Raw genomic sequence first — 12,656 nt, 5'->3', positions numbered from 1 at the left:
GGAAATGGCGCCTTTATATATAGACACAGCTTGTAACAGAGACGCAGGGATATCGACGTGGGAAAGCATGTACATACTGCTTGAAGAGGAAAATCCCAGAATAATGAAGGTTACTGCTGTCGCAAGCTCACAACGCTCTTCTGAAGCACCCTTAGAAGAGCTAGCATGCTCATTCCTTCATCGGATAGCAGCAAGGCCCAAAATTCTCCCATATACGGATATGATCTAGTGGATACTTGACAATGCAGAAATGAACAACCGACAGTTCAAGATTCAAGGACATGGGCTCATCGGGTCATTCGCTGCACAAGATTTAAAGCTTATGTATCATCTTCCTGAACCGCAGGCGACTTACAATGCGTAATTCATTAAAAAATTTGTGGCGGAGAACCAAGACCTATCAGAGACCACCAAAGATTGGTTCAGAAAATATGAATCGCTCAAGAAAGACAAAAACGGTATGTACAGCATTGGTTCCCTCACCTCTCCGTATTGTTTTGCTGCGGCCATGCTTTGTAGATTATTTGGGATGCCAGATATCAATAAGTTTTCGTCTGAATGGTTACCATTAATAGATGCTGCCACAAATGCCGATATTATAGATTGGGCCAAGATCTTTTCTGATAACCTATTCACGGCTATTATCAATTACTGGTCTAAAAGATCCTTGTCTCAAAGGATCTATCCTCCTTTTTACCTATTCGCGTATGTTATGGATTCTATTTGTTATGTGTCTAAATTTCCCATTATGGGTTGGAAATGAACAACCCATGACCCATTACCCATCCATGTTTATCATAAGATATTATGGGATTCTCAGTTCATTCCACATTTCTATCAGATTTGCCATGGACTTATCCTACCCCTGTATAAAATGCTGTATGATGAAGACCCTCCGAGGTGCTCACCGGAGGCACAGATAGATATCATCCCCATCGCAAGATGGTTCGGGGAAGAATGGTTTACCTATATTAGAGTATTTGGAAGCACCGTCCCTCCTCATGCCCTGCCTTTGTATATTCTTGACAAACTGTTGGCACGAGAAATTGCATATCAAACTTGTTCAGAAGGCGACCTAACTAAAGACCTAAAAGACAAAAAGAAGGCCATATGGCCACAGTTTCTAGTGGCTTTTGGTGCCTTTTCGTTGTTTGATGTAGGTCACGCGTTCACCGAAGTGGAGAATGTGACGTGTCTACAATTATTTAAATTCCTGGCAAGGCCATTTAACCCAAATGAAGTTGCCCAAGATTTCACAATGAACGGCAAGATAAAAGTATTCGTTGGAAAGAAGGATTTATTTGATGATTTATTTCAGAATAAAAGCTCACTCCAGGAAATTTTGCGGGAAGCTCAATCGCAATTGTCTCTAGATGACCTCCAAAGATTCATGATATACAGGGAAAGAATACTAGCCAGTGTTCCTCTAGAAAAGCTGTAACTACCTGCCAGAGAACCTACTCCAAGCATTAGCCTTAGTGGGAATTCAAGCGCTTCCGGATCTAAATCTAAGACTGGACAAGGGATGCCTGAGCATTCTAAAAGATCTGGAAGCGACCAAGGAAAGAACGAAGAGGCATCTAAGGACACGGCTCAGTCAAGCGAAATGTCGCAACGGCAGGTTATCGCCTCCCCGCCAAGAGATGTCCCCCCTCTCGTCATTGAAGCACCACCCGCCACAACAGAATTAGATAAGGAATGAGAAACCTTCAACGAACTGATCAATCTTGAAGGGCAAGCCCCAAAACACCTGCGAGCAATACACAGGTAGCAAAAGAAGTTGTTTCAACCATAGTCAGCAATGTCACAAAAACAGAGCATATTCCTATCGCTCCATCCTCTGAGCTTCTACTTAATGTGGAAGAAATTCCCCCTTTGGATATATTTTATAGTCCCCAACATAAAGCAGTTGTAAGAAGGCAGAGAAAGAAAAGAAAACTAGAAAATACACTGTCACAAGATGCTGAACAATTGGACGTCTTATGGAAAGACCCCAACACTAACCCAACTGAAAATCTCACTAAATTGTCTCAGATCTCAGGAGCATATGCTTCTGCAACTATTGACAAAGCATCGGAAGTTCAGCAACTGTTGAAAGAACAAGAAGATCAAATACAGCTACTACAACGACGATTGCAACAAGCCAATGCTAATATTGAAGCACACAAACAGCTCGAAAAGTTGCAGGAAGACTTTCAGCAAATGCAGATAGGCTATCAGAGAAGTTTAGACGAGAAAGGAAAACAATTACAAATTTTACAAGAAATGCATAAAGATGAGCCTAAGCTTACATAATTTATTTCAGAGTCTATTGGCTTAAATGAACAACTACTGCAGTAGCAAGAGGTGCTAGTACAAAAGATATCGCAATGGAATTATTACTGCGAGATGAGTGATAAGATCACTAATCAGGTAGTCGATTTATGGAGCGATTATGATCTGGTTGATAAACATGTGACTGATTATCTGACTTGGCAGGATGAAGATGAAGGGAAAAGAGCAGGTGCACCCAGAATAAACGAGAATCATAAAGAATTTCTCTTTAATAAATGGGATGATCAAATCAGAGAAGCAGAGAAAGAGGTAGAAATGGCAGCTACAACAGCGAACATTCTCGTTGACTGTGTAAATGAAAATTTGCACAGAGAAAATTTAATCGCAGAAACCACCCCGGGGTATTTACCAAACAAACTACGACTAGAGGCAGAATGGAAGCAGAAGGCGCAAGAAAAGGGAAAAGCAATCCAGGCACTAAACAAGTTAAATTGGGAATGTTATTGGACATATTTGGTAAAGCCGCATAGTCAGTGGATGACTGTGAAATGTATCATAAACGCGACAGAAAAAGTGGTGCCAACCCTTATTGATTCCGTTTTCTCAGCCCAGCTCAAAGCAGAAGTCGGCCAACCGACTCTCCTCAAGTCAATGTTGAATACATGCAGCTTTAAAGACCAGATGCAGAAATAGTTTAGGAATCTTACTTTTCTTAAAAATTTAGATTAGAAAAAGGGCCGTCATTTGAAAACCGCATCCTAATTTTTGTAAATAAACCATTATTAGATTTAGTTAGTAGTATTTAAACCCTTTTCATACATTTAGAGAAGGGTCCAGAAATTTGTCAAAAACTTGTCCTCAAAACATGCACTTTTGCACCCTCAGAGGGGGTTTTGATGAATTGATGGATCAAGGTTTATTGATGTTTGCATTTTGATGTCTGCCACTGATGTTGCACTTCTGTACTCTTGGTAGATATTAGAACAAGGAGAGATAAATCATTGTTGCTTGAAGCTTATGAGTAGGACCAGTCATAAATGGTACTTTTATCTCTTGACCATTTCTGCTTATATTCTTAAAGTGATATACAATTTTTTAGTTGTTTATATGTTATTGCATGAATGTTTGAGTTACCATTTGGCACTTTTGTACGGTGGAGCCATTTATTTATGTTTGATATATGAATAACTTATTATGCGATATACTGTTCACAACTGTTTTGTCTAACTTTTTATGCAAAGTAGTTCATCTTAATTGATTTCTATTCTTATAATAGCTGAATGATATTTATTACCAGTTATTATTCAAAATCTCTTTAGATCGCATAATAGAAGAAATACATCCCGGGTTAGCATAGATTAGATGTGCTGTTTTTCATTAGATTACAATAGCATCGAGTTAGTTTAAAAGTTTGAATTAGATTAGCTTTAAGTACTCCTAGATCCGCAACATCCAATTTTGCACACACACACCCTTAGATTGGGAAATTGGTCCCATTATCCCTAGTTGGACCCGCTATACCAAACGGATAAGGAGCTGCCAACCAAGGTCCGGACCCTAGATGTGACTGAGTATAAAACAGACCAGTGTATACACCGTTTTGATTTAAAAATAAAAAACTAACAGTCTAAACTTGTTTTTTCAGGATGACAATCCCCTCGAGGGAAAGGAAGCATGCCACTGTTGATGATGAGGTTATGAATGATCAACAACCCTTAGATGCACTGAGGGGATGCGGTTTGTTAAAAATTTTCAAAATGCCGAAGATGAAGACAAATACCCGCTTGCTTGAAATGCTCATTCACTACTGGATTATCGAGGACGATTCGTTCATGATTGATCAAATGGCACTGAGGATGGATATTGAGGATATCTATTTTATCACTGGAATTTTTCGAAGGGGAGAGGTAGTACATTCTACGGGCCGTTCACGAGGTAGCCTTTCTATAGAGGATTGTGCGTATATACTTTCCGGGCCATCCAGAAAAAATTGGAAGCCAGATTCCAATCAAGCACGTAGAGAGGTTGTCATTGAGGATCATCCTATTCACTATAACCAGAGTGAATGGATCAGCCTCTTTACACCAGGCTTCACGACTTCCTATGAGCTTGGCTGTAGACTGTCTCACCATAGTATTTGATTGGTGTACATCTCTCCTCACTAACTTGAAGAACTAACTATCATCTATCAAAAAGGGTCAGACTAATAACTTTGGGTATGGGACCATTTTGTTCTCCTTCTTTTTCGAGAAGGTCCCAGCGCTACGCCTTAAAGTACCGGTTTTGATCAACAGCCCTAGAGATCCACGGATGGGCAAGTGGGTCGATCTGATGAAACGTCTAGGAGGTGCGGACGTACCGCAGATAGTTTTTGATGATGATTTCTTCTCCTGGTGGGAGTAGAATATCATTGCAGTGGATGATTACCCCTATGCCGGCTTGGACTTCCAGGGAGATCTTAATCTGGCATTACCACCAGACGCGGCATGGGGAGATATAGGTAACAAATATTTTATTGATGTTATGATTTTTAAGATTTTAATGATTTTTTTAAATATGAAAATGAACTTAAAAATATTTTTGATGGGATTCAAATGACTAATGTAACGATCATATTTCAGATATTGGGCTAGTACGAGCAGATGGATTTGCACGGCATGGACGTCGTGGCCGAGGTGTCGAAGAGGCGGCTGTCGATACAGAGCAGGTCCTATATGCAGTTCAGTGGAACTTGGTGAGATTGACTCATCGAGTACTGATGGTGACAGTAGAGGATTTCCCTAAGGACATGCAGCGTCGCATGGTTGGAATGTCACGAGACTGGGTTTAGACTCTCAGGCATGTGGCTAATGATTATGAACATTTTAGTCCCAATTTTGTATATTATTTTGGACACACTTATGTACATTCGAGATATTTTATGATATATATATATATATATATATATAGTTTCGAATTTTTGATGTCATTTATATTTTTATATTGTTGAATGAATGATATGCCAATCTAAAGCTTTATTAGCAATAGAATCTGCGAATGAGTTATTAGATCATGGAATGTGAAAATAAGTAATATAAACAAATGATATTTGCAACACTCTTACTCTCAATTATTGGTGATATAAACATGGATCCCTAACCCGATAAATGTTATTTAATTTAAAAACTATCAACTGTGAATCAAGATACACTATTAACGAATCAATTCCATAAGAAATAGCTTCGGATAGTAGATTAATAATGGCAGTATACTCAGCCATATTATTTGATGCAGGACTAATGGATAGTCCCTTTGACACCATCAACTGACCAGTTGGATAGTAGATCACCCAAGCTAAGAAAGCGAGGTTCTGAGTATGCCAACTAGCACCATTGGCGAATCCAAAGTAGACTAAGTCATCCATCAACACTTACCAATGCAAATGAAAAAATGTCGATATCATGAAAACTCCTGATAAGATATGTACAAAAATACCAAATATACAAAAAAGCCATTGCTTGGTCGTAACCTAGGCAAAGTGCTTTTTGAGGTAGAGCCCATCAGGGGGCTCCGCCAGCTTGCTCCTAGGGATGTTTATAGGTACAGTCATTGAACCAATCAATATATTATCTTTGACAGACATTTGTGTTTGAGCCAAAGGAACCGTAAAAACATCACTAGTGGACAGACGGGAGGATCCAGATTCGACTTCATGCAAAGGAGGACTGAAAAATAAATGATGATGTAAATCTTCCAATGGTCGATCTACAGCCGTCATTGCTTCAAATATCGTTCGTTAGATGGAAAAATTGTATCTAAGCAATCCAAAGCAGAAGTGGAATGGAGGGTCCAAGTAGGGGCCACATGATCATCTATCTCGTTTTCTGAAGGATGAGTAGGAAGGTCTTTTGTAGAGTTATCGATAGATTCATATCTAAGCTCTGCTGTAGACATAGAAGATTCTATTTCATCTACCTTGTCGTCCTCTGTTGTGATCATAGATGAAGATAAGGCTGAGGATTCGAAAAATAATGAGTTTGAACAAACTCTTTCCTTAAAGGCTCCTTGGAGGATGAAATTGTATCGATTATAGCTGTAGGAGGGGGAAGATCAAATATACCCATCATGGAAGAGTACATTCCGACTCTTAGATTCTTGATAGGTTGATGGAGGTTACCCACCATCGGAACGGTAGAATCTGAAGCTGCCCGAGGATTCCCTGGAGAATGAATTGATCCACCTTAGCAATTTTCCCCTCATGAGGAAAGCAAAGGACTCGAAATACATTCGAAACGACGACATCCATTTCATAAATACAATTTCGTCCCAAGAGGAGATTGTAATCTAGGTTGGCATTAATGATTTTTACTTCGATGTTAACGACCTTTCCTCCAACACATATAGGAAATGTTGGGATAATCCCGTGTGGCCTATGAGAATGACCATCAAGTGTTGTCAAGAGGGTGGGTGAAGGAACAACTGAAGGTGATCCAATGGCCTTCCAACATGACATAGACATGACACATGTGGAAGCTCCCTCATCTATAACTGTCCAAAAAATATTAGTTTTCCGGTAAGTTGACTTTATCTGGAAAGCCATAGGATGAGGAAGTCTCTTTTTGACATTATGCATATCGAAAATGAGAGCTAAAGAATTATTTGGATCCACTGCCCCCATTGCCGAAAGCAATGCACATCTTTGAGCTGGACACGACTGGAGTACTTCTAAAGCAGACATCGCACATGGATTCTGAGCTAGATCCTCAATAATGGTTTAATTCTAGGCTGCCCTGGCATTAGGGTTGATAGTAGCGCGCTTGGCAGAACCTTTCGGTATCCGAGGTATAGACTCGACAGAGGGTCGCTCGATATGAAGTGGATCCGTAGTTACAGGAACAATTTTATCCTTGGATGTTTCAACTTCACCATAATCATGTGACCGTGTGGCCACATTGACGTTAGAACCCATCATGAAGACATTTGAGGAATTGTCCCCCTCCTGGTTGCCCCATGTAAAGGTACCAGGGTTTGAATTCGCGCCAGTGAGCAACTTTTTCCATTGGGGGAAAGGGTTAGTTAAGACAGCTTGGAAGCTAGAAGACCCATGCTACACTAACAAGCGCTAAGCATCTTGAATTTTCGGGCAGAGATGAGTCAAATGGTTTCCACTGCATAGCTTGCATGGAAATTTAACTTTCTTCTTAGGTCCATTTCCACCCTCACCAGCATTATTGTCGGGATTGTTCGCGTTACCCTTCCCATGTTGATTCTTCTTTTTACCTCATCCTTTCTTCTTCCCATCAGAATTTTGATTTCCTTTGGAGTTAGAACCCTGAATGGCGTTTACGAAAGAAGGTTGAGAAGGTGGAGTAGTAGATGGTGCAGCCTGATTGGAAGAAGCAGTTTGTAAAGACAACTGTTCTAATTGCCTCAGAAGGTTCACCGCATTCACATCAATTGATCCAACAATACCGTCCGCATGGGGACTTGGCTTCGATTTGGCTATATCAACCTTAGCCCATGAACATCAGGCAAGGTTTTTTGAAGGATCTCAGACTGAGAATAAATCAATTCTAATTTCTGGGCGATTGTTCTTAAATTGGTCGTTCTGAAGTCAAGGGATAAATGGAAGTGAAACTTGTATCGTTCGTCGACGCAAAAGAAATTAATAAAAACCAAACTATAGATAACTGTTCTAATTGGCTCAAAAGGTTCACCGCATTCGCATCAATTGATCCAACAATACCGTCCGCATGGGGACTTGGCTTCGATTTGGCTATATCAACCTTAGCCCAGGAACATCAGGCAAGATTTATTGAAGGATTTCAGACTGAGAATAAATCAATTCTAATTTATGGGCGATTGTTCTTAAATTGGTCGTTCTGAAGTCAAGGAATAAATGGAAGTGAAACTTGTATTGTTCGTCGATGCAAAAGAAATTAATAAAAACCAAACTATAGGCAAATGCACTTGTTTCATTCTTCAATAAAAAGAAATTTCTACCATGTTCTAAGGAACTTCTAATAAAGCAATAAATTTATCTTTTCTTTTCTTTCAACAAGCTTCACTCACAAAAACTAACAAAACTATCAGATGCCCAAAAAAATGCACAAACTACCCTAATGCAATGAGTATATGCTGATGCAAAACTTAAGATTACTCTAAAACAAAGAATGAAAGCAAATTGTTTATCGCTTCTAATTAGCCACCTTAGATGTTCAGATATAATATAAGTTCCTAATGCTAATTTTCGTTCAAAAACTAAAAGCGAATCTTAAGACAAACAAAATGCACTCTCACTCGCAAAAAGAAACCAAATCAAAACAAGGCAAAAGAAAGAAAAAACCAAGTTTTTAAGAAGTTTTATTTTTCACAAAAGCAAAAACACAACTTTTCGAAAGCGCTCCAAATACTATTGAAGACTTTAAGACCGAAAAATAGGCAACAAAAACACTTTGGAAGTTATGAACTCAATATGGGAGAAAAGCCAACAAAATAGGTGTTTGAAGATGCCCCGAACGACCAAAAAGCAGCAAAAAGATCTTGCTAACAATGATCAAAAGACCAAGGTAGACAACTTTCAAAATTGTCAATCAACAGCTTTCAGAATGCGAGAAAAGCAAATAGCCACAAGATGCAGTTTTGGCATGAAGCGAGAAGATCGCAAAGATAAAGTTTGTCACAAATATTGAAACCAATCATTTTTCTCTGGAAGGCCAGAACAACCAAGATTCTCAGAAAGAAATCTCGTGTGCTCAAACACAAATGATGACACTTACAACAAAACCAAACAATACCAAAAATTTCCACAACAGGAGAGAGTCTGAAACCGTAAACTTGCTGCAAAACCAAGGACTGAAAACAAAAATTGACTGCTGCCAATTCAAAGAAGCATAGAAATATATGGACAAAGTATCATATAGAAACCAACTTCATAACATATTCAAAGATGGTAAATTATACATTGAAACAATTATTAATATGTAAACCATAACAATAACATCATATGTATAAAGAAGATTGATTTCGGGAACAAGACATATGTTTCTTTATTGCAGATAACTAAAACAAAGTAAGGAATGATATCACCTGAATCTTCCTCTTGCTGGCTCCAAGCAGAACCGTCCTCGGGGTCCATCCAATTCCAAAATTTCAAAAGGCTCTTTCCATGACTCACACAAGGATATCTCAATTAGTGAAATGATATCAAAACTCAAGGAAATAAGGCTTTCTCCTGGAAGTGTAGGGATCTTCAGACGTGATCAGGGATAATTTCAACAAAGTGATTCTCTTTTCTCTCCTTAAAGCCTTCCCATTGAAGCCTTTCTATACTTTTTTGGAAGTAGTTTTTTAGTTGGGAATTCGTTGGGAATAGTTGGGGCCACGGGCACTAATAGGTAATCAACAGGTAAAATGCATGATCTCCGCTCGAAATTAAGGGGGTTTAATTTTTTAAAGTGTTTTAAGACATATACGCGGATTAGGTATACACTGATCCGCGTACACACATGTTTAGCTCAAGGCAATGTCGTGTACAGGGAATAAAACACTGTTTTTTAAGTATTTGGACCAACTCTGGAAAGAGGGGTTTCCCTAGGCCATAAATGCAGTATCACAAATATCAAAGGTGGGATTTGGAGCTATAAAACTCCTGCATGACGAACTTATACAGAGTCATCATATGCTGACACATGGTCATCATTTAGTCGTGCTTTGGTTCAAGGGAAGTAAGCCTCAGTTGGCCTCTCCGTGGTGTCTCTTGACTTATTCTTTAGTCGGCCATTCTCGGTTATCAGTGTCATGTTTATCATCACATCAGTTATATTGGTCCTTTACTCGTGTTGGTTTGAGAAGGTCTCCACTGACTTCTTGCTGGCAGGTCTTGTCCTTATCGACAACGACATCTTCCTCTGAGGATCCCTTGCCCTATTTTCATTATTGATAGGTCATCTTGTGCTCAACATCGATCAGTATCATGGGTCTTTGACCGAGTGGTTTCCCTTGGTTACTACATATTTTTTCGGCCGATTCCTTCCACATTATTGGCCTATGGGTTACACTCGCACTAGATTGAGGAAGGATGCCTTAATGCCTTCCTTCTAGCAGGTCTTTCCCTATCGACTACGACTCATTGCTCTGGGGCAAAGGTCTAGAGTCCATTTGGCAGTACCTTGGGGTTTGCAATCATTAGTGGCAGATCCTTTTCTATCGACAGTGGGAAAACATCATTGTACCCTGATTGATAGATTCTTACTGGTGTTCGACTTCAGCTCATCTATTTGCACTTGTTAGATTGTATATTGTATCTTGACTCTCATTATCATTATTGGTGAGTAGCCTTGCGTTTGTTAACGGTATACATAAATGCTCTGTAATCATACAATTTCTCACATGGTCGACTTCATATCATTTATTCCCATTGTCTAGAAATTTACCACGGCAGTTGGTGAAGACCTCGGGTTGCATCAGCATTCTTTGGTTCACTTGTCAGTGGCTCTTGTTGCTGCTAGTTGACACCATTCCACATTATATGTTGCAGTCCTTCACAGCGACATCTTATATGCTGGCATCCGAGTTGCGATGTAGTACCATCTTATTCCATCCTGTTCATTTGGTACTATTGGGATCAATTTTTGACATCAGTGATCAAATCCATCTTTTAGCTTCATTGATCATCTTCTTATATCTGATATTCAGACATGTACTTGTTTGATCGTGATTAGATGATCCATTATGTACTTTCAGTTCCTTATACTTGTATACACAGTGGATCTTCTTGTACTTGATATGTGGACATGCTTTACTTTCTCTGAGCATGGGTATGCCCACCTCAGAGAGTTGTTTCTTTCATATCTTCTTTTGTTGGCTTGGCAGGCTGAAATCTGGTGAGGTCCTTCTCGGTTTTTGACAGGTTTCCTTTCCGTATACTTAATACATTTCGGTCATCATGTTCCCCTTCTGACCTTATATATTAGGGGGCATATGGTATAGCTCAAAATACCACCTTATGTATTTGTGATGCTTGGTTTATGGCCTAGGGGAACCCCTTCTTCTAGACTTGGTCCAAATGTTCAAAAAAACAATGTTTTACTCCCTATACGCGACTTTTCCTTGTATTAAACACATGTATACACGGGTCAATCTATAGCCAAACCGCATATATGTTTTAAAACACTTAAAAAATTAAATTTCCTTAATTATGGGTGGAGATCACGGGTTTACCTGTTGATTACCTATTAGTGCCCGTGGCCCAACTCTTCCCAACTGTTTCCCAACTAAAAAACTACTTTGGGATAAGTATAAAATATCTTGAATGGGAAGGCCTTAAGGAGGAGAGAAAATAGAAAACTACTCTGCTAAGATTATCCCATGATCAAGTCTGAAGATCCCTGTGCTTCAAGCACTTCCCCAAGTTCAGGAAACCCTTGTTTCCTTGAGAGTTGATATCCTTTCACTTGTGGGAGATATCCTTGTGTTTGTTATGGAAGGAACCTTTTGAAGACCGGGGATGGACGGACCTGGAAGACGGTTCTGCTTGGAGCCGGAAGAGGAAGACTCAGGTGAACTCTTTCTATGTTTTGATTATAGTTACCTGCAATAAAAGAAACACTGTCTTGTTCCTAATATCAACTTTTTTCATGCATCTGATGTGATTGTTATGGTTTATGTATGAATGACTATTTTCAATGTATAACTAACCATCTACTTATATGCTATAAAGTTGATTTCACTATAATGCTTTATCTATATGTTACTGCATGTTTGAATTGGTTGTTTTGCAGGTTCAAAGATAGTGAGGAGTTGTAGAGGGTTTGAACCCTTGCTAGAACTATCCAAACGAAAGATCCCCGGGTATGTACATCCTCGCATAATTTGCTCGTTTAAGCATTTTGCTTGAGTTATTTGCTTGTTTCTTATTGTGGATTACACTTGCTCTGCTAGGGTTTTGACCCAAAGCCCTAGGGGATTTTATCGCTTAACACCTAGATCCAGCCCAGAGATGTGGGGACACACACAAAATTATAGTGCAAAAATTCTCTAGAGTATCGATACCTAAATCTAACCTAAAAACCCTATTTAATATACATCGCTTGGCTTTTGGATGCAACAGAAAATAAGCAAAAGCATAAATTAGGCTTTCAATTGTTAGCAGAGGCTAAATCATGGGTGTTGGTCAAAATGCTAACCTCCATATCCCGCGTTTTATTCAAAGCTCCAAGCCTAATCTAGAGTGCAACTGATCTTTGACAAGGAATGTGCATTGATTACTAAATTGCGCAAAGAACATTATGCTTTGTCTTGGAGAGGAGAGAAGGAATTGTAAGAGCATTTCTTTGACCCAGTGTCATTCCTTTTTTCTTGCTTCTTTGGTCATGATAGTTCTATAAGCGACACACTAAGCA

Source organism: Pinus tabuliformis, chromosome 1_1, assembly GCF_031772625.1.
Source record: "Pinus tabuliformis cultivar Carrire ecotype Pingquan chromosome 1_1, CPIR1, whole genome shotgun sequence".
In the NCBI taxonomy this organism is placed as follows: domain Eukaryota; kingdom Viridiplantae; phylum Streptophyta; class Pinopsida; order Pinales; family Pinaceae; genus Pinus; species Pinus tabuliformis.
The sequence above is the reverse complement of the archived record's forward strand: the minus strand, read 5'-3'. Positions refer to the sequence as shown.